The sequence below is a fragment of the Chiloscyllium plagiosum genome, chromosome 11, assembly GCF_004010195.1.
Source record: "Chiloscyllium plagiosum isolate BGI_BamShark_2017 chromosome 11, ASM401019v2, whole genome shotgun sequence".
Taxonomy (NCBI): domain Eukaryota; kingdom Metazoa; phylum Chordata; class Chondrichthyes; order Orectolobiformes; family Hemiscylliidae; genus Chiloscyllium; species Chiloscyllium plagiosum.
The window spans coordinates 10,927,500-10,949,516 of NC_057720.1; the positions used below are offsets into that span (position 1 = coordinate 10,927,500).

The window sequence follows — 22,017 nt, forward strand, 5'->3', positions numbered from 1 at the left end:
CCTGGCAACAGCCAAAAAGAAAACCATCAGTTCAGACAAAACAACAGCTACAAAATAGCCCTTGAGGAAATAAACAAGTTTGCACTTATTAATATTAATATTCATCACATAATCGATTAGAAGTTCAACTTTGACAAAGTAATGTTTAATAAAAATAACAATACAGGTTGCTTTAAAATCAAAAGAAAGGAAATAAAATTCTAAATATTACACACAAAGGTTAGTGACTGTAGGTTTCAGGCTTCCAAAGCAAGTGTGGGGAGGGAGATATGGTCAGAAGCAGGAAGTAGGCCTGAGACCTCCCATGATGCCAGAGGTGACACCACCAATCTGCAGGTCCCTATGTTTGTAACAGCGTACTCTAACAGCGGACCCTCATTCTAAAATATACCAGCCCACATCACATGATCTATTTCAGCCAACAATACCACTGTGTATTACCATGGGAACCAGTGAAAACTCTTCACTCTCAGCAAATTTTGGACAAAAGGCAGGAAACACCGGTTCCTTTAGTGTACAATAAAACGTGTACAAACACCGCACCGATTCTGCATCACAAACAGCAAGAATGTCACTGTCACAGTCCAGATAGACTCCAATGTTCTCCAGTTGGTTTTCGTAGCGGAAATACCTCACCTCGGTGTCGTGTTGGGCACAATAAAGGCCCCTTTCCGAGCAAGAAAACACCCATGAGTTTTCCTCAGATCCCAGTTTGCTTCCTGGAAGCGTGCGCGGAATACTCTGGTAGGCTATCCCCACAGCCCAGGAAGGAATGTTTTTCACATTAACCCCCCAGTAGTGAAGTCCAGTGATGTAGCCTGCCGTGGCAAGTACATTGAGAGAGCTGCGGAAGTGTTCTGCGTTACACCACTTACTTTGCTCCGCTTCAACAACTTCAACTGCTGTACCCTTCCTGCTTATTTTCAGCTGGAGATGAGCAGTGTTCATATCTAATTGAACAGGTTGATCTAGAAGGTGGGGAAATGAAAACATAGATCAGTTAAAGTCACACTGAAACAAGAAGTGACCCTACTTTGACCAGAACCCTCAAAATTTGGAATACCTGTATCAGATCCCCTCTCAGTTCTCTTTTCCAAATAAAACAGCCCTATCAGAAGGATCACTTGGGTTGTTCTGTTACCAAGGAGCTGTGAGTAGAGCTGAACTCTAGAATCAACAGGTGGCCACCCCAAACTGGAGATCCTAATGGGGGGACAATTATTAAAATTAAGTAGCTGGAAGTGTTTGGCTTAATATCACAGTCCAAGGGACAATCGATATCTGGTCTGTAACAACCACAAGCATCTTGCTTTTTGCCTAATCCTATGGTTCTGGCTGTTGGAAGGTGTTCACTTTGACACGTACAAATCAATATTTCTAGGATTCAATAGTGTCATACTCAGCTGATGTCAAAGTTGGTTTCTCTATGCTTTGCCCTGTCACTCAGCTCTGATGCCAATGCTTGGATCAAATTCTGTAGCCAAGATATGTTCACAAAACCTGTAATAATTAATCAAGTGGAATTTGACAAACTAGATATTATGGAGGTTAGGAAGATGAGAACTGGAAAGTACAGGTTAACACATGCAGGTAACATTTTTTTTCCTACATAAATAAGGCTGACATAAATGACTAAAAATTAGACAAACATACATGCAGGAGCCAAGGGATCCAAGGAGCAACTTTTTCATGCAGAGGGTGCTGTGTGTATGGAATAAACTACCAGAGGTAGTGTTGGTGGAGGCTGGTACAATTACAACACTTAAAAGGCAGCTGGATGGGTATATGAATAGGAAGGATTTAGAAGGATGCAACCATATGCTGGCAAATGGGACGAGATTAATTTAGAGCATCTGGTCGGCATGGACAAGTTAGACTGAAAAGTCTGTTTCCATGCAGTGTCCAAAGTTCTAATATAGTACAAGTTGATTTGTTTTAATTACACTAAAGTGACTTTATCCATTCTACTGTATGACCAAGATGGAACATGACACATGAGGGTAATTGGCAGACACTTGCCAGTTCTATCCGCGCTCTTTTTCTTTAAGATGGTAATCCTCGAGGTCTGGTTTGGATGGTGAGGGAAAAAAATCTGCTAATCACACTGGGCAGCAACTAGCTCTGGTCTGGGAAAATTATATATTTATGCAATTTGGATATAACGGCACGTTCAGTTTCACTGACCCAGCTGCATATTGCACTAATGCATGCAACACTGACTTACGTGAAAATAGTTCACTATAAGATGTTAAAATTCTCTGACTAATGATGCTCTTTGTAAAGTGCGCCTCTATATTTTGTAAGTCGTTTCTCACATCCTGGAGATCCTTGAAATCAAGGTCCTGTTCTTTAATCTCAGTGCTATGAAAGCATTAACAATAAAAAAAAGCACTGTATTTTCTTTTAAATTGACCACAGAAGATTGCGAATCGAAATGACAGGTTTCCAAGTTTTAAAAGGATTTCTTCAATTTTTGTTTAAACACACACACCAAAGGCCAGTCCCTTCTAACGAATCTTAGGGAAACATGGTCTAGACAGGAACAAAATGCAACTTTGCCAGCATGCAACAAATATTTCCATCTATCAGAAACACTGTTACTGCTTAATTCCTGTTGGGGTTATATAAAGCCCTTGTTAAACACTGTTATACTACGATGAGGCCTACTATATTGAATCCAACATATCACAGGTGAAAAGATTTAGGTTTTTTTTGTTCATTGATGGGATGCGAACATCGCTGGCTTGGCAGCATTTATTGCCCATCCTGCAGTTAAGAGTCAACCACATTGCTGTGGGTCTGCAGTCACATGTAGGCCAGACCAGGTAAGAACATAGAGCATAGAACAGTCCTGCACAGTACGGCCAAAGATGTTGTGCCGAGCATTTATCTTAATCTAAGACCAGCCTAACCTACACATCCCTCAATTTATTGCTGTTGATGTGCTTGTCCATCAGTCACTTAAACGTCTCTAACGTCTCTGCCTCTACTACCACTCCTGGCAGTGTATTCAATACAACCACCACTCTCTGCTCCTCAGATGCTGCCAGAAGTGCTGAGCTTTTCCAGCAACACACTCTTGATTCTGTGTAATGAACCTTCCTCTGACATCTCCCCTGTACCTTCCTCCAATCACCTTAAAATTATGATCCCTCAAGACAGCCATTTCTGCCCGGGGGAAAAGTCTCTGGCTAGGTGAAAGTGAGGACTGCAGATGCTGGAGATCAGAGTCAAGGTCAGAGTGGTGCTGGAAATGCACAGCAGGTCAGGCAGCATCCGACGAGCAGGAAAATCGACGTTTCGGGCCAAAGCCCTTCATCAGGAATCTTCTTATTTCTGATGAAGGACTTTGCCTGAAATGTTGATTTTCCTGTTCCTCGGATGCTGCTTGACCTACTGTGCTTTTCTAGCACCACTCTAATTTTGACACAAAAGTCTCTGATTATCTACTCTATCTATGCCTCTCATTACCTCAGATGGCAGTTTCCTTCCCTTAGGAACGTTACTGAACCAGATGGGTTTTTCCCCTGACATGAAATAATGGATTCATGATCATCACTAGATTCCTAATTCCAGGCATTTTATTAAACTCAACTTCCACCATCTGCTGTGGTGAGATACAAACCCAGGTCCCCAGACTGTTTGTTGGGTTTCTGGATTAATAATCCAGCGATAATACCACTAAGCCATCACCTCCCATTGAGCTAAATTGACACGTACTTATTTGTATAAATCCAACAGTAACAAAACATCAATTGTACTTCATTAGTTATAAAGTCATAGAGTCATAGAGATATACAGCATGGAAACAGACCCTTCGATCCAACCCGTCCATGCCGATCAGATACCCCAACCAATCTAGTCCCACCAGCCAGCACCCGGCCCATCTCCCTCCAAACCCTTCCTATTCATATACCCATCCAAATGCCTCTTAAATGTTGCAATTGTACCAGCCTCCACTACTTCCTCTGGCAGCTCATTCCATACACGTACCATCCTCTGTGTGAAAAAGTTGCCCCTTAGGTCTCTTTTATATCTTTCCCCTCTCACCCTAAACCTATGCCCTCTAGTTCTGGACTCCCTGACCCCAGGGAAAAGACTTTGTCTATTTACCCTATCCATGCCCCTCATAATTTTGTAAACCTCTATAAAGTCACCCCTCACATCAAAATCATTTATGTAAATGACAAAAAGTAGAGGACCCAGCATCGATCCTTGTGGCACTCCACGCAAATCTTTCTTTGGAATAGGACAGAAATTGTCTTTTACTTCCTCGTTAGATTACTCTGAAAGAGCATGCTAGTAGTGTAAGTTTCCAAATTCAATTTCTTCAGGCATCAAAGTCAAGAGATTACAAATAAAGCTGCCTGATCTGAGGTACAATGTTCAGTAACTTGTTATGGGTCACTACATGTGGCAACTCTAAATATCGCATGATCATGTGCTCATGGTGTGCTCTGCATTTGTTGCCATCCCCATCCCTAACTGCCCACCATTTCAGAGGATGGTTAAGAATCAACCACATTGCTGTGCGGCTGGAGTCACATGTAGAGCAGACTGGGTGTGAATGCCAGAGATCCTTTGTTAAAAGGACATCTGTGAACCAGACGGATTTAACAATGTTCGATGATAATTAATGTGCCGAATATTACTGAGATTAGTTTTATTTCCAGATTTATTAACATAATTTAAATTACATCAATTGCTATCGCAAAGATCATTACCTGGGTCTCTATTTACTCATTATATGACAGCAGGCGCAATGGCCCTGTGGTATTATCGCTGGACTGTTAATCCAAATACCAAGGTAACTGCCTGGAGTCTAAACCAAGGTTCAAATCCTACCATGACAGATGGTGAAATTTGAATTTAATAAATATCTGGAATTCAGAGTCTAATCACAACCAGAAATGTATTGTTGATCGTCAGGAAAACCTATGTGGTTCACTCGGAAGGAAATGGCTATCCTTAGCTGGTTGGGCCTAAGAATGACCCAGAGGGCAATTACCAAAGCAGAGAATCCCTGCAGTGTGGAAGCAGGCCATTCAGCCAATTGAGTCCATACTGACTTTCCAAAGAGCATCTCACCCACATATCCCATCCCTGTAACCCTACTAATCCACCTAACCTGCACATCCTTGGACAGTACAGGCAATTTAGCATGGCCAATCTACCTAACCTGCACATCTTTGGATTTTGGGAGGAACCTGGGAAATAAGTGCTTGTCTAAACAGCGATGCTCACATCCCATGAATGGATATTTTTAAAAAACCTCCCCAGAATCAGAGCTGCCGAAATTATCGGTTTTGTGTGTGTGTATGAGAGAGTGAGAGAGAGAGAGAATCTCCTCTAATAGTAATCATTTACCTGTAAGATGAAAACATAAAATGCACTCAACTATTTAGTTATCTGGGTGCCCAACTCCCTCCCATTAGTGCAGGACTGCCCAAAGTGCAGTGGGGTCCCAAACAGGGCTTTGTAAGCTGTGATACAGCCATGGTGTTCTGCCCTCTCACGCTCCTCGGTCTGTTCTCACAGGCCTTTAACTCTCCCTTTCCCAGGGGCTCCCAGAGGTCCTCCCTCTTTCATTCTCAGCTCTCATAGGTCTTAGCCTCGACTCCCAGAAACTGCAGCACATGCTCCCAACTTTCATATTTCACTGAGGGATCGCGATGAATCTCAAGCCTTAAACTGGGGCAACGGTAGAAATATTTTGTGCTTCAGTCATTAGTTTAATGCAATTTTGTTTTGGAGCAAAGAAAATCAAAAGAGTGGTTCAGATGATCAAATCAGTTTCACATGTTTAATGTACAATTGCACAGCACGGTGGCTCAATGGTTGGCACTGCTGTCTCACAGCGTCGGGCATCTGGTTTGATTCCAGCCTTGGGTGACTGTCTGTGTGGAGTTCTACCTGTGTCTGTGTGGGTTTCCTCCGGGTGCTCTGGCTTCCTCCCACAGTCCAAAGATGTAGATCGGCCATGTTAAATTGCCCATAGTGTCCAGGGGTGTGCAGGGGACGTGGACCAGCCTGAGAAATGCAGGGTTACGGGGATAGGGTCTGATTGGGTCTGAGATGCTCTTCGGAGGGTTGGTGCAGACTTGATGGGCCAAATATGCTCTACTTGTACTGTAGGGATTCTATAATTGTAGCCTGTGAACATCTGTAAAATGGCATGTGCTCTTATTTTAACTGGTGAGGTGCTGTATAAAATTAATGAGACAACAATCTTTTCAGATTGCTGCAATAGGATGGTACAACTGGGATTCTCAATCAACAAGTTCACTGACAGAGCAAAATCAAAGCCACAAATAAAGCACTATCCAACAGGCATATAGAAATTCTCTTAACCTAGCTGAAGCATGTCAACTACTTAAAGACAAACTTACCTCTTGACACTGTCCAGAATCTATAAATAAGATTAAAAAATTATGATAGTTATCAACAAGTTAATTGCAGAATATACTAAAACAGGATTTAGGTAATTGGTTATTTTAATCAAGTGAACAGGCTAGTTGGCTTAATTTTACAAAATGCAAAGGGATTCAGTCCCTGACGGTACATGTTGTCCACCTACTGGTTGATATAGGAAGTACAAGGCATTCTTATTTAACCACACAATTCATGTACGTGAACTAGGAACTCCTGCGGCACAGTGGTAATGTCCCTACCTCTGGACCAGGAGGCCTGGATACAAGTCCCACTTGCTCCAGATTTATGTCATAATATTTCTGAACAGGTTGATCAAAGCAACCTGATATTGACAAGTAATATCCATTTTTAAATCTGCTAATGATAACCTTGCATGACAGAGCCAAACTAATTAAGGGTCTTTGTGACATAGTTGTAGTGTCCTTACTTCTGAGCCAGGAGGCCCAGATACAAGCCTTACCCTCTCCAGAGGCACGTAACAATATCTTTGAACAGGTTCATTAGGAAATATTGGCAATTTATTTGAATTCAAGCAGGTGATGAGGAAATATCTACTTTAATATTGCTATATCGCATGCAGCAGTTAACTGTCCAATGTATACTTCACTGATCAGTAACTAAATCACTAAAGATACTGATTTCCCATAGCTCTGCAGCTTAAATATGAAGTTACTGATTATAAGCGTATCCATTTTAAAACAAAAACCTACCTGCAGCAATTGCATAGGGCTGTTGACACAAATCCTAATCTGCAAAATACCTTTAGCTTGTTGTCGCTTTGCCTGCAATTGTTTCAGTTTCGATTTCTCACAGTCAACCATCAGATTCAGTTGGGCAGTTGCAACAGAAAATCATTTTTTCCATGCTCGCTCCACAATGTCAAGAAAAAGCTGGACTTTCTTGAAGAAATTCAAATGTGTCCGTTGCTGTTTTTCCAACTTGTCCTAATTAAAAGAGACACGTGAAAGCACATAATGTAAAATATTGTTAGGTTTGCATTCACTAGATCATTTCCAGACCTAGGTGGCATAGAATCCATCTCTGCGTAAAACAGAACCTACAATTTCATAATGAATTAAAACACTTTAACAGCTCCTGAAGATATCACGATATGGTTCAGAAAAGTCAGAATTACAATATTGTTACAAAGGAGGCCATTTGGCCCATCATGCTTACACATATTCTTTAAATGAGCAATTCCCCAAGTATCATTCTTCCCTTTACCCCAGACATTTTTCTTTTCAGTTTCCTGTATAAATCCTTTCTGAATGCTTCAGATGAATCAACCGCTACCATACACACAGGTAAACACATTCCAGAGCCCAATCACTTGCTGCATGAAAAGGATTTTCCATGCATAGCTTTTGCTTCTTTTACCAATTACTTTAAATCTCTGTCCTTTTGTTTGGAAAACTTATTTATTGTTGCATGCTGTTACAATCCTAAACCAGGAGAAAGGGAAGACTGCAGATGCTGGAGATCAGAGTCGAAGAGTGCGGTGCTGGAAAAGCACAGCCGGTCAGGTAAGGTTTCTTACTACACTCTGACTAAATAGCACTAACGTCTCTTATAAACATTGACAAAGTTCTCTAAGAGATTTAGGGGCTGCACTAAGAGAATAAAGCCTCAAGATTCCACAGTCTTATCCAAAAGTCAATGAGCTTTACGATCCAACATGAGCATAGTAACCCAATCCCGACTGCATGTACAGCTAGGTTCAAACACAAAATTGACATGTGGTAACAATGAGTTACAGAGTATGTTCAAACATCTTACAGGGCACATCCAACAGCAAAGGAGATTGAGGCTGATCCCAATCCTAGATTTCTCAGAGACACAATAGATCAAGAAATTTCATTAAACTCCAGAAAGGATCACAATTCTTCATTTTTGCTGCTTTGGATTGAAATTCCCTTTCAAAGGCACTCTGTCATGAGGTGTCACAACTCCTGCTCTAGTCTGGTCACCTTTCTCTCCTATGTGTGTACATATATGCTCCCCTAGACTCTGAAACTACACTCACATACTTATTCACAAATATTTTATCTAAAGTCTAATATTTTTCTTGAATTTAATAATTAACCAAAAGTTACTCTTAAATATCTGTTTTATTGAAGCCTTAAAAATCAGGGAAATGCAAGCTGGGAAAAAAGTTTGTTAATTACTGGCTAGTTTAAACTAGTTAATTGAAACTTGAGTCAGTTGTTTTCAGGAAGCATAAATAGAGGCCTACCTGGAGGTGTCTTGTCTGAACTGAATGCTGCTTTGTTTATTCAGAATGTAAAGTGGGGGTTCAGTGAGTTAGAGGGAGTTTTGAGAGAGGGAAAATGGGAAGGAGGTGCTTCTTTCTTAGAATCACAGAATTTTACAGTAGAGCAGCAGGCCATTCGATCCATTGTGTCTGTACCAGTGCCTTAAACAGCTACTAGTCCCCATTCTCCACAGTCCTAATGAAGGGCCCTGCTCTTCTGATGTGACTTGACCAGCTGTGATTTTGTCAGAACCACATTTTATCGACTCAGTCCCATTCTCCAGCTTTGCTTCTCTCCCTTCCGTAACCCTCTAAATTCATAATTTTCAAATTATGGCTCTCTTTTGAAATCTCCAATGGAATTCACCTCCATACTCTCCCAGGGAGTGCATTCCAAATCCTAAATTCAAGACGTTTCTCCTCTTCATCTGATTTTAGATTAATTAGATTTCCTATATAGTGTGGGAACAGCCCTTTGGCCCAAAAGGTCCACACCGACCCTCCGAAGAGTAACCCACCCAAACCTACTTCCCTTTGACTAATGCACCTATCCCTACGGACAATTTCACATGGCCAATTCACCTGACCTGCACATTTTTGGAACATGGGAGGAAACCCATGCAGACACGGGAAGAATCTGCAAACACAGACAGTTGCCCGAAGCTAGAATTGAACCTAGGACCCTGGTGCTGTAAGGTAGCAGTGCTAACCACTGAGCCACCGTGCCACTCCCTATTTTAGGCTCCTGTATTAATTCATTTCTGTGAAGGGAAAATGGCTGATTGGTGAGTACTGGTAATTTGTTCCATTCTTATTGCATTGAATTGATTGTAAAGTTATAGAATGACAGGTCAGTGGACTGGACATTCTGTGTTATGTGTGAAGTTATGGACACGCCATACGTCCCAGACAAACACACGTGCAGAGATTGCCACCGGCTGCACAAGTTCAAGCTCTGGGGTTTGGAACTTGAGTGCTGGCCAATGGCAGTGTTGTGGGAGGCACGATTGGGAAATCTGCAAACGAAACACTTATTGGCCACGCCAATGGGAGTGAGTAAAGTTGCTGTTGACCGCAGGGTGACATCAACTTTTTCAATGACATCAATCCAACCAGTGAATGGGAAGGTGGCAACTGGAGTACAATTCGGAAAAGTGGGAGGTTGTTCATTTGGGGAAAGCAAACAAAGTGAGGGGATATATAACACCAAGGGGAAAATATTGAGAGGAGAAGAGGAATGAGAGACCTTGGAGCGCATGTCCACAGGGCCCTGAAAATGGCAGGACAGCTAGAGAAGGTTGTGAGGGAGGTGTATAAGAAGCTTTCCTTCGTTGGGCAAGAAACTGAAAACAAAGCAGGGATGTAATGCTGGAATTAGATAAGACACAACAGTTCTAGCCACTTTTTAGGGGGCATTCAGAGGATGTGGATAGAGAACTGGTTAGCAGATTGGAAGCAAAGAGTTGGAATAAGTGGGTTCTTTTCAGTGAGGCAGGCAGTGGCTCCAACTAGTGCAGGGTTTCTCCCTAATTCCCACTGATTCCAGTTTTGCTCAGATCCTTGATGCCACAATCGGTCAAATACAGCCTTGCTGTCAAAGGCAGTCACTCTCACTTCACCAGAGGAGTTCAGCTCTTTTGTCTGTGTTTAGACGAAGGATGTAAAAGGGAAGGAGCTGTGGCTCTGGCAGAATCCAAACTGGGGAGTCACTGTGCAGATTATTGCTAAACAAGTGCAGCCTGATACCATTGGTGATGATCCCTTCCATCACTACTGATGATGAAGAGTAGTCAATAAGTGGGTGCTTTTTCTGCCCGTTGCGCACAGGGCAATTTTCCACATTGTCAGGTAGATGCCAATGTTGTGCTGGATTAGCTTGGCTAAAGGCACAACAAGTTCTGGAGCACAAGTCTTCAGTATCATTGCTGAAATGTCGACAGAGGGCATCGCCTTTGCATTTTCTAGTACTGTCAGCCATTTCTTGATATCACGTGGAGTGAATCGAATTAGCTGAAGACCAGTATCTGTGATGCTAGGACGAGGGTGAAATGGACCATCCACTTGTTGCAATCACTTCAGCCTTATTTGTGCTGCGTTGGTGATAGGGATACTTGCACAGCCTCTGGCTCCAGTAAGCTGTTTCACTGTCCATTCATAACTGGATACAGCAGGACTATACAGTTTTGATCTGATCCATTAAGATGACTTGGCTCTATCTGTCACTTGCTGTTTGGCACACAAGCAGTCCTACTTTACAGCTTCATCTCAGGTACACCTGGGGCTGCTGCTTCTGCTTTCTACAACGACTCAGAGCTGACCCCCTGGCTTGACATCACTGGTACAGTGGGACATATTGCTGGGCCAAGAGGTTGCAGTTCAATATTGAATATAATTTTGCTGCCGTCAATGGCACACATCATCTCATAGATGCAGAGTCTTGAATTGTTAGATCTGTTCAAGATCAATCCCATTTGGTATGCCGCACAACATGATCGCAGGGTACCCTCAATGTGAAGATGGAACTTTGGCTGCACAAGGACTATGTGGTGGTTACTTGTAACCATGCTCTCATGGACAGATGCACCTGTGGCAAGTAGATTCACGAGGGTGAGATCAGGTACATTCCTCCCTCTTGTTGCTTCGAATCTGCTGCAGACTCAGTCCAGCATCAACAAAGTCCAGGGCTTAACCATAGTCCAATCAGCAGGTGGTGCTGCTGAGCCATTACACAAAGGAAAGAGCTGCACAACAGCAATTGGTATTTTACAGAGGAATCTCAATTATCCGAACAAGATGGGTGGAGAGTATTTTGTTCGGAGAATTGAACATTCGGATAATCGAATGCCAGATAACACAGGTCAGCCAAGCATTGGGACCTTGCGATCTTGCTGGATAATTCAAAATTCGGATAGTCGAATGCCGGATAATTAAGGTTCTTTTAGAACATAGAACATAGAAGAATACAGCGCAGTACAGGCCCTTCGGCCCTCGATGTTGCGCCGATCCAAGCCCACCTAACCTACACTAGCCCACTATCCTCCATATGCCTATCCAATGCCCGCTTAAATGCCCATAATGAGGGAGATTCCACCACTGCTACTGGCAGGGCATTCCATGAACTCACGACTCGCTGAGTAAAGAACCTACCCCTAACATCTGTCCTATACCTACCCCCCTTAATTTAAAACTATGCCCCCTTGTAATAGCTGACTCCATACGTGGAAAAAGATTCTCACTGTCGACCCTATCTAAACCCCTAATCATCTTGTACACCTCTATCAAGTCACCCCTAAACCTTCTTTTCTCCAATGAAAACAACCCCAAGTGCCTCAGCCTTTCCTCATACGATCTTCCTACCATACCAGGCAACATCCTGGTAAACCTCCTCTGCACCCATTCCAGTGCCTCCACATCCTTCCAAAACTGCACACAATACTCCAGGTGCGGCCGCACCAGAGTCTTATACAACTGCAACATGACCTCAGTACTCCGGAACTCAATTTTGACTGAGGGGTAACTTAACTGAGTTGTACAAAAATAATAAGGTGGGTGCAGACAGTTAAAGTCATTTTCCCCCAAGCACAGAGGTCAACTTTAGCAGAGGGCATAATTAAAAGCATTAGAGTGGCCCTGAGGAAAATCTTATTCACCCAGAGAGTCTGGGATTTGTCACACAGCTTGAGGTGGAAACACTGAATTCAATAAACAAGAATTGGATCTACACCTGCTAAGCTACAGATCAGGCGTTGGGAAGTGAGGATTAGAATTATTCTGCCAGCGCAGACATGATTCACTGAATGACTCTTTCTGTGGCAGATCTCTTCTATTGTCCTATACATCCAGTTCCTCATCCACAGTTCGCTTCAAAGAGTCAATCCTTACCCTGGGGGTTACCTCCACCTCATGTCCAGTTGCATCACACAAATTCTGCTTGTGAGTTTGAGGACTCCACTGTCTCATAGCATGAAGTATCAATGCTCACAGGTTTCTGCTGAGCCCCCAACACAACCAGCGATTATCCAACTTTTTCAGTTCACAAAAATGTTTTCCGCGTTCTGACTTCACCACTTAACCTACTCAGTAATTCCCAGAATTTCTATCCACATGGAGCCACCCACAGCTTTGAACTCTTCATTGGGGCTGCACTTAGGGAGGAAATTTCAGGGAGTACATCCAAAGAACTTATTTGGCTGGTTCTGAGAAATAAGAAAGTGGGATTGTTCTATAATTGCCTGATAGTTAGCAGGATATTGAGAAGCAAATTTCTAAGGAGTTATCTGTAAGAATAATAGGGTGGTAATGGTAGAGGATTTTAACTTTCCAATCATAGAGTGGGACCACCATTGTGTTAAGGGTTCAAATGGAGAGAAATTTGTTAAGTATGTACAAGAACATTTTCTTATTCAGTATGTGGATGTAACTGCTAGAGATGAATCAAAACCTGACCTACTCTTAAGAAATAAGGCAGGTGTCAGAGGTATCAGTGGGGAAGCACTTTGGGACAAGTGATCATAATTCTATCAGTTTTAAAATAGTTAAGGAAAAGGAAAGACCTGATCTAAAAGTCAGAGATCTAAATTGAAGAAAGGCCAATTTTGACAGTATTCTGCAATAACTTTCAAAATTTGATTGGGGGCAGGTATTCACAAGTAAAGGGATGGCTGGAAAATGGGAAGCTTTCAAAAATGAGATAAGGAGAGTTCAGAGACAGTATGTCCCTGTCGGGGTAAAGGGCAAGAATGGTAAATGTAGGGAATGCTGGATGACTAGAGAATCTAAGGTTCTGGTCAAGAGAACAGAGAGGCATATGTCAAGCACACAGTAGTTGATTGAGTGAATCCCCAGAAGAGTATAAGGCGTAGTAGGAGTATATTTAAGAGGGAAATCAGGAGGGCAACAAGGGGACATGATTTAGCTTCAGCAAATAGTTAAGGAGACAAATATATTAAGGACAAAGGGTAGCTAGGGAGAGAATAGAGCCGCTTAAAGATCAGCAAGGCTGCCTATGTGTGCAACCGCAAGACATGGGGGAAGATACTAAACGAGTATGTTGCATCAGTGTTTACTGTGGAGAAGGATATGGAAGCTAGAGAATTAGAATTAGATTCCCTACAATATGGAAACAGGCCCTTCGGCCCAACAAGTCCACACCGACCCTCTGAAGAGTAACCCACCCACACCCACTCCTCTCCCCTATACTTCACCCCTGACTAATGCACCTAACACAATGGGCAATTTAGCACGGCCAATTCATCTGACCTGCACATCTCTGGATTGTGGGAGGAAACCACAGCACCTGGAGGAAACCCAAGCAGACACGGGGAAAATGTGCAAACTCTGCACAGACAGTTGCCCGAGGCTGGAATCGAACCCAGGCCCCTAGCGCTGTGAGGCAGCAGTGCTAATCAATGAGCCACCGTGCTGCCCACTTGGGGAAATAAACAGCAACATCTTGAAAAGTGTCCAAACTACAGAGGAGGAATTGTCGAACATCTTAAAATCCTGGGACCGGATCAAATTGACCCAGGAAGCTGGGGAAGTGATTGCTGGGCCCTTTGCTGAGATACTTAAATCATCGATAGCCATGGGTGAGGTGCCAGAAGACTGGAGGGTGGCTAACATAGTGTCACTACATGAGAAAGGTGATAAGGAAAAGCCAGGCACCTATAGACTGGTGAGCCTTATATCGGTGGTAGGCAAGTCATTGGAGAGGATTCTGAGGGGCAGGGTTTACATACATTTGGAAAGGCAAGGACTGATTAGGGATAGCCAACATGGCATTGCATGGGGGAAATCTTGTCTCACTTACTTGATTGACTTTTTTGAAGAAACGATGAAGAGGACTGATGAAGGCAGAGCACTGGACATTGTCTATATTGATGTCAGTAAAGCATTTGACAAGGTACCACATGGTAGACTGGTTAGCAAGGTTAGATCACACGGAATATAGGGAGAACTAATCATTTGGATACAAAATTGCCAGAAGATTGGTAGATACAAGGGTGGTGGTGGACTGTTACTATTCGGACTGGAGGTTTGTAATTAACAGGTACTGCATGGATAAATTTATTTCTCCACCCTGGAGGGTCCCTGCCTCTATTCCTGATGAAGGGCTTTTGCCCGAAACGTCGATTTTCCTGCTCCTCGGATGCTTGCCTGACCTGCTGTGCTTTTCCAGCACCACTCTGATCTAAACTCTGGTTTCCAGCATCTGCAGTCCTCACTTTTGCCTGCATGAATTGGTGCTGAGTCCTCTGCTTTTTGTCATTTATATAAATGATTTGGATGTGAACATAGGAGGTATGGTTCGTAAATTTGCAGATGACACCAAAATTGGAGGTGCAATGGACGGAAAAGAAGGCTACTTCAGAATACAGCAGGATCTTGATCAGATGGGCCGAAGAGTGGCAGATGGAGTTTAATTTAGCTAAACATGAGGTGCTGCATTTTGGAAAGGGATATCAGAGCAAGACTTAGACACTTAATGGTAAGGTCCTGGGGAATGTTGCTGAACAAAGAGACCTTGGAGTGCAGGTTCATAGCTCCTTGAAAGTAGAGTCACAGGTAGGCAGGGCAGTGAACAAGGCATTTGGTATGCTTGCCTTTACTGGTCAATACATTGAGTACAGGAGTTTGGAGATCATGTTGAAGGTGTACAGGACATTGGTAAGACCACTTTTGGAATACGGTGTTCAATTCTGTATTCCTGCTATGTTGTAATTGTATTAGCCTCCACCACTTCCTCAGGTGGCTCATTCCATACACAGCCAGCTTCTGTGTGAAAAAGTTGCCCCTCTGAGCCTTTTTTAAATCTTTCCCCTCTCATCTTAAACCTATGCCCTCCACTTTTTGGACCCCTCGACCCGTGCCCCTCATAATTTTATAAACCTCTGTAAGGTCACTCCTCAGCCTCCTATGCTCAAGGGAAAGCAGCCCCAGCCTGTTCAGCCTCTCCCTGTAGCTCAAACCCTCCAATCCTGGCAACATCCTTGTAAATTTTTTCTGAATCCTTTCAAGTTTCACAACACTTTTCCTATACCTGAATGCCCAGAACTTTAATTGGATCATGGGAATGCCACTGCTCCATTACTTCCCACAAATAGAAAGACTGCAATTTTCATGTTTAGATTAAATCAGCAGAGATCTCTATTGCACCAATATCTAGACTGGTATTTTAGATAAAGTCACATCATAAATCCAGATTGTTGATTGACAGTGAAAATTTCAACTCCAGTTAAATTAAGAGAAAAAAAGTCCTAATGAAGATATCTTTTGCCATTTAAATATTTCATCACTAATGTATTGAATAAATATTTCACACCATTAACTACTGGTCTCCATCACTAAGTTGAAATTTAAATCAGGCAAATTACCAGTAGGACAGATTGTTTTGTGTAATTCACGGCTGGATGGTGAAGAAGTTGTATGTTAATACCATTGAATGACCCACTGCCTGATATCCATGGACACTACAAGACAGTGAACGTCTCTGTGAACGTGTGCATTGGAGTACCACTGAAAGCTGGCACACTGGTCAAATTGCTTAGTCACTTTGGATGCACCAAGGCTGTGGCAGGGACCACAAATGCAGTTCACCGACAGACTTAAAGTCATAAAATGTCAGATGGGGAACCTCCAACAAGTTTCTTTGTACAACTGGGTATAATGTCAGGTGGGAGTTGTGTACTTGTTGAGCCTGAAGGACTGAGCGGTTCAAGGGGAAATGATGAAAATCACTGTGTACAATAATTTTACAAAGTGAAATGTGACTGTAAAAGCAAGGAGCTAAAAAGCAACAATTTCTAATTGCCCTCCACCAGAAGTTGCAAAATTATTAACTTTCTCTTTCTGTTTCCAGCTCTGTACCTTCTGAGAAAAGGCAGCTTCCTCCAACTGACAAAGACCATTTTCCACAGCAGCCAGATCTTGGTCAACTTTGGAGAGTTGTATTTGCAGTCACTCTGGAGAATAGTGGACATTGATAGCATTAAAAACAGTCACCAAATGAAAGCGAAACTAAACATTCCAAAACTTATATAATATTAACTTACCTAACAAAAGTTAAAATTTGCATCGTAAAATAAACAGGAAGTGTATTTAGTCATTCAGGACATGAATACTGAATAGGAGAAAATGAGGACTGCAGATGCTGGAGATCAGCATCGAGAGTGTGCTTTTCCAGCACCACACTCTCGACCACGAATATCGAATCCCTTCAGTACAGAAAGAAGCCACTTGGTCAATTGGTCTGTGCTGATCCTCAGAAGAGCATCCCACCTAGACACACTCGCCCACTCTATCCGCACAACCCCTCAATTACTATGGAAAATCCACCTCGCCTGCACATCTTTGGTCTGGGGAGGAAACCGGCAGAAACCCATGCAGACACGGGGAGATTATACCAACTTCACACACACAGTCACCCAAAACTAGAATCGAACCTAGGTCCCTGGCACCATGAGGCAACAGTACTAACCACAGAACTGCCCAAATATTGCTGTGGAAACATATTCTGCTGAAACTCTTTTTCTTGCAGTTGGGACAACTTAGTTCATCATGCCAACATTGGCACTACAGACAAACTATCCACTTAGTTTAAAACCCCTATAATATGTTTTTCTCTACAATACTCCAGTTCCATTTTGAAAGTAACTGTTGAATCTGCTTCCACAATTCTTTCAGATACTTCACAGTGCAAGAAACATTCTCATCTTCTGGTTCTTTCACAAATTCTTTAGATTTACACGGTGTCTGGTTCTCTGGCCAAGAGAAAGTTCCTCTTTATTTACTCCATCGAGAAACCCTACAATTTTGAAGACCAATTAAACTTTCTGTGCTTTGAGTGCAATCTGAAGAGTCTAGATTAGAGTAGTGCTGGAAAAGCACAGCAGGTCAGTCAGCATCAGCACATTCCTGATGAAGGGCTTTTGCCTGAAATCTCGATTTTCCTGCTTCTCAGATGCTGCCTGACCTGCTGTACTTTTCCAGCACCACTGTAATCTAGACTCTCCAGCATCTGCAGTCCTTACTTTCGCCTCCAGTCTGAAGAGCCCAAGTCACTCTTCATTATTAAACTAACTGAAAACATAAAAGCAAAGTGCAGGAAATCTGAAATAAAGATGCTGGAAATGTGCATGTCTGGCAGCATCGGAGTAACAGAAAACTCTGCTCCTTTGTCCACATGGTTATAAATCACACGGTCCAAGGTTATAGTACAACAGATTTATTTGAAATCACAGGCTTTACCTGATGAAGGAGCAGCACTGTGAAAGCTCATGATTTTGAAAAAAAAAACCTGTTGGACTGTAACCTGGCATCATGTTTTCTGGAAGAGAAAGTGAGGTCTGCAGATGCTGGAGATCAAAGTTGAAACTTTATTGCTGGAACAGCACAGCAGGTCAGGCAGCATCCAGGGAACAGGAGATTCGACGTTTCGGGCACAGGCCCTTCTTCAGGAATGAGCAGACAGTGTTCAGCAGGAGAAGATAAAAGGTAGGGAGGAGGGACTTGGAGGAGGGGCATTGGAAATGTGATAGGTGGAAAGAGGTCAAGGTGAGGGTGATAGGTCGGAGTAGGATGGAGGCGGAGAGGTCAAGAAGAAGACTGCAGGTCAGGAAGGCGGTGCCGGGCTGGAGGGATCCGGCTGAGACAAGGTGGGGGGAGGGGGGATGAAGAAACTGGTGAAGTCCAAGTTCATCCCCTGCGGTTGGAGGGTTCCCAGTCGGAAGATAAGACGCTCCTCCTCCGACCGTCGGGTTGTTGTGGTTTGGCGGTGGATGAGTCCAATGACCTGCATATCCTCGGTGGAGTGGGAGGGGGAGTTGAAATGCTGTGCTACAGGTTGGTTGGGTTGGTTCGTCCGGGTGGCCCAGAGGTGCTCTCTGAATCGCTCCGCAAGTAGGCTCAATCATGTTTTCTGACCTTGTCCACTCCAGTCCAAACACTGGCACCTCCAAATCATTTGTTCACATGATGAATTTTATGAATAAAGTATATTTTTGAAGTTAAAAAATTAACTGTTTTTTCTCCACAGATACTGTTTGACCTGCTAAGCTTTTCCAGCAATTTTTATCACCTTTTCCCGGTCTGCGTATGATCCCAGACCCTGGGTGTGATCCCAGACCCTGGACAACACAGGTAACTCTTTACTAACCTCTGAAATAACCCAATAACCTACAAGGTTCAGAGGGCAATTAGGAATGGGGACCAACAGTGTGGCCTGTGAAAGACCATATTGAAAGCGCAACACGATACAGTCAGAGTTGTACAGAAACATAATCTTCAGTCCAACTTGTCCGTGCCAACCTGATATCCTAACCTAATCTAGTCCCATTTAGCAGCACTTGGTCCATACCCCTCTGAACTTTTCCTATTCATGTACCCATGAATATGATGCTCGCCATGATGTGGAGGAGTCGGTGTCGGACTGGAGTGGACAAAGTTAAAAATCAAGGTTAGTGTGGTGCTGGAAAAACACTGCAGGTCAGGCAGCATCTGAGGAGCAGGAAAATCGATGTTTTGGGCTTGATGCCATGGATTTGAAGGGTCCCGAGGCAGAAGATGAGGCGTTCTTCCTCCATGCGTTTGGTGGTGAGGGAGTGGCGGTGGAGGAGACGCAGGACCTGCATGTCCTCGGCAGAGTGGGAGGGGGAGTTGAAACGTTTGGCCATGGGGCGGTTGGGTTGATTGGTGCAGGTAAACCAGACATGTTCTCTGAAGCGCTCTGCGAGTAGTTAATAGAAAAGTTAAAGTCACACAACACTAGGTTACAGTCCAACAGTTTATTTGAAAGCACTAGCTTTCGGAGGACTGCTGGTGTTGTGTGATTTTTAACTTTTAAAATGCTATAATTGTACCAGCCTTCACCACTTCCTCTGGCAGCCAGAAAGAAGGTTCCACCGACTCATCTTGATATTAGAGGTAGCGTCAGTCAGTTTGACTACCTGGTGGTCCTGGTGAGATGCCTCACCTGGTAACATGCAGTAGGCACACAGCGGGCATTGTGGGTCTGGCAGTAGAGCTCCAAATCTTTGCCGTGCTGCTTGCACAGACAGCTACTTTGGTAGGTCAGCCTGACCAGGACGTGGTGGTGGAAAGCCGGGTTCTCCTGGTGGGGCAGGAGGTGCAGGGCACAAAAAGACTCCCCGCAGTTGACACAGGTCCTGGAGGCCTGGGTTCTCTTTAGGCCCTTGCACAGGTTCACAGCCAGGAGTGGCGGCCTCCCCCCCCCCCCCGCCTGCCACAGCCACTCGATGAGGTTGTGCAGAGTCACATTCCTCCTCAGCTCCAGGCTCACATCCCAGCTCGCCAGGCAAAGGGGGCACGTGTAGCTGGGCATCCCCCTCAGGAGGTGTTGGCACTCTCTCCATCTGAGTCCCATGCCCAGCACTTGAGTTGCGCCACGCAGCCGCTGCAGAAGCTGTGGCCGCACGGCAGGGGAACCCAGTCCACCAGGATATCCCAGCAAACCGCACAGAGCAGCTCCGCATTCAGGGCTTTTTTATAATTTCAAAAAATATATTTTATTCATAAAATATTTTGATGATCTGTACAATTGGTCATGCCATACATCCGTAAACATTACATTTCTTGGTATACAGAGACAGAGTAAAGGGCTTGCATCGCTACCAGCTCCCCCTCCCCTCCAACAGCCAACCGAGAACCTGAGCGGCAGCTCCTGGGGAAAGGGAAACACTGTTACTATCATTGTTTCCACTTGCACTCTCCCGGATACAATGTATCCCCGGAAACCGCGGATACACTCGGAGAGTCCTTAATACATAGACCACACCCGCAACTGCTCCGGGTTTGGAAATGTGTGAGCCCCAGCCCTCCGATTCTGGGACAGATCCGGATCCAGTCTGACTGACTGGATCCAGTCTCCAGATCCTGATCCCTTCCGGGTTTTGGCCAGATCCAGCTGCTCCTGGTCCAGACTTGAATTTGCTCCCATTCCATCTGCTCCTGATCCAGTCTTGGATCTGCTCCCGTTCCACAGTCTTCTCTTTCAGAATTGGATTTGCTCCCATTCCATCTGCTCTTGATCCGGACCTGGATTTGCTCCCATTCCACCTGCTCCTGACCAGACCTGGATCTGCTCCCATTCCACCTACTGCTGATCCAGACCTGAATGTGCTCCTACTCCACCTGCTCCGGATCTGGACTGGGAACTGTATTTGCTCCACTGCTCCTGATTTGGATCTGACCTCGTCAGGTCCCTAGTCCTCGCCTACCATCCCATCAACATTCACATCCAGAGGGTCAGCTGCCTTTTCCACTACCTCCATGAGATGCCACCACCAGAGACATATTCCCTTCCTCTCCACTGTCAGCTTTCCACAAGAACCATTCCCTCCAGACACTCTGGTCCACTCATCCTTCATTCCCAACACTCAGTATCCAAACACACCTTCCAGGTGAAGCCGTGATTTACCTGCACTTCACTCAATGTAGTCAACTGCATTCGCTGCTGACAATGTGGTCTCCTCTACACTGGGGAAACGAAGTGTAGACTGGATGACCATTTCACAGAAAGTCTACATTCTGTCTGCAAAAAAGACCCTGAGCTTTCAGTTGCCTGACACTTCAACACACCACTGTGTCCCCTGGCCAATATCTCTGTCTCGGGCTTGCTGCAGTGCTCCAGTGAAGTTCAGCACAAGCTGGGAGAACAGCACCTCATTTTCTGCTTTGGAATACTACAACCTTCTGGACTCAATATCAACATCACTAACTTTGGGGCCGAGGCACCTTCTCCCATGTCCTTACCCCAAGCCCCACACACTAGGCCTTGTTATCATATGGTCTGCTATAACATTGTTAGCCACTAACAATCCCCATTAGAAGCCGTTCATTCTCCTAGGCTGACAGTGATCCACAAGGAGATAATGAGGACTGCAGATGCTGGAATAACACAGCAGGTCAGGCAGCATCGGAACAGTAGGAAAATCGACGTTTCAGACATAAGCCCTTCAACAGGAATATGGCATGGGGTAGAGATAAATAGAAGGTTGGGGGTAGGGCTGGCATTGGCAAGGTTGCTGGGAAGGCAATAGGTGGATGCAGGAGCAAGCTGATTGTTATAGGTCAGTGGGGAGGGTAGAGTAGATAGGTGGGAAGGAAGCTGGACAGTGGAACAGATCAAGAGCGTAGTGTTGAGTTAGAGGGTTGAATCTGGAATGAGGTGGGAGAGGGGAGATTTGGAAACTAGTGAAGTTGATGCTGATGTCATGTGGTTGAAGATTCCCAAGGCAAAAGATGGGGCGTTCTTTCTCCAGTCATTAGGTGGCTTGGATTTGACGGTGGAGGAGGCCCAGGACTTGCATGTCCTTGGT

General features: G+C 44.1%; 1 pseudogene; it reads right to left on the reverse strand.

The window, feature by feature from the left end:
* On the reverse strand, positions 1–20,787 carry LOC122554703 (annotated as a pseudogene).
* Between the last annotated feature and the right edge of the window lie 1,230 nt (positions 20,788–22,017).